The sequence below is a fragment of the Sphaerulina musiva genome (assembly GCF_000320565.1).
Source record: "Sphaerulina musiva SO2202 unplaced genomic scaffold SEPMUscaffold_16, whole genome shotgun sequence".
NCBI classification, from domain to species: domain Eukaryota; kingdom Fungi; phylum Ascomycota; class Dothideomycetes; order Mycosphaerellales; family Mycosphaerellaceae; genus Sphaerulina; species Sphaerulina musiva.
Genome location: NW_016017398.1, coordinates 3,059 through 5,099, shown reverse-complemented (window position 1 = coordinate 5,099; position 2,041 = coordinate 3,059).

Genomic DNA, 2,041 nt, shown 5'->3' with positions numbered 1-2,041 from the left:
TCTAGATTTTAATATCTAACTTACGTACTTAGGGCGACCCTCCTGTTCTAGATTTTACTACTACTACTTACGTACTAGGGGCGACCCTACTGTTCTAGATTTTAATATCTAACTTACGTACTTAGGGCGACCCTCCTGTTCTAGATTTTACTACTACTACTTACGTACTAGGGGCGACCCTCCTCTCCTAGATTTTACTACTACTACTTACGTACTAGGGGTAACCCTCCTCTCCTAGATTTTACTACTACTACTTACGTACTAGGGGCGACCCTCCTCTCCTAGATTTTACTACTACTACTTACGTACTAGGGGTAACCCTCCTGTTCTAGATTTTACTACTACTACTTACGTACTAGGGGCGACCCTCCTCTCCTAGATTTTACTACTACTACTTACGTACTAGGGGTAACCCTCCTGTTCTAGATTTTACTACTACTACTTACGTACTAGGGGCGACCCTCCTCTCCTAGATTTTACTACTACTACTTACGTACTTAGGGCGACCCTCCTGTTCTAGATTTCACTACTACTACTTACGTACTAGGGGCGACCCTCCTCTCCTATATTTTACTACTACTACTTACGTACTTAGGGCGACCCTCCTGTTCTAGATCTTACTACTCCTACTTATGTACTAGGGGCGACCCTACTATTATAGATCTTACTACTCCTACTTACGTACTAGGGGCGACCCTACTCTCCTACATTTAACTACTAGAACTAACGTACTTAGGGCGACCCTACTCTTCTAGATTTAACAACTACTACTTATATACTCGGGGCGACCCTACTGTTATAGATTTAACAACTATAACTTACGTACTAGAGGCGACCCAACTGTTCTAGATTTTAGTATCTAACTTAACGTACTAGGGGCGACCCTACTGTCCTAGATTTTACTATAACTTACGTACTTAGAGCGACCCTACTCTCCTAGATTTCACAACTACAACTTATATACTTGGGGCGACCCTACTCTCCTAGATTTCACAACTACAACTTATATACTTAGGGCGACCCTACTGTTATAGATTTAACAACTATAACTTACGTACTAGAGCAACCCTACTCTTCTAGATTTAACAACTACAACTTACGTACTAGGGGCGACCCTACTGTCCTAGATTTCAATAACTACCCCTTATATACTTAGGGCGGCTCTACTATCCTATATTCGAGGTATAGCTATAAATAACAAGTTATACACTAGGGGCGACCCTACTGTTCTAGATTTCTAGATATAGCTATAAACAAATACGACTTACGTTACGTACTAGTAGCGACCCTATTATCTTTTTATCTATATTTCCTTATTAGATACCTAACACTATTAGGTACTCTTATATACGTAATTCTAGTCTAATTAGAATGTAGCTTTTATAGTTACCTATAGTATACCCCCGTACCTCTATACTGAATTTCTAGAACTAACTATTAATATTTAGCTTTTATACTTCTAGGTCAATTAGAATTTAGTTACAATATCTTATATATCGGGCTTGCTCTTTCTAGCCTAGACCTAGTATAACTCTCCTACTACGCCTATTCCTTTCTATATAGGATAGGTACGGCTACGCTAGGAGACTATATAGTAGCTCTAATATATTAGTAGTATAAGAGGCTTATAACGTACCGAGTACTATACGGAATTAAAATACTTAGTTAGATAGTTAAAACTTTACCTATTAATCTATAGTATTATAGTAGCAAGCTGCTAATTAGATTGCGAGACTCTTATATAGTAGGGAAGAATATTGTTATTCTCTAATAGTTATAACCTACTAGAACCCCTAAACCCTAAGCTACTATGTATGGACCTAACCCTAATCGAAAGTAAAAGATTAATTCGTAAATCAATTGGGTACGAGGAATCGATTCCGGAATTAAATCGAGAAACTACTTGTGAGGGCGCTAATCTAGAGTATATTAACAAGTAGGAAAAGAAACCCATAGGGATTGCCCTAGTAACGGCGAGTGAACCGGCAACAACTCAAATTTGAAACTTGGCGCAAGCCCGAGTTGTAAGTTAGATTTGGTA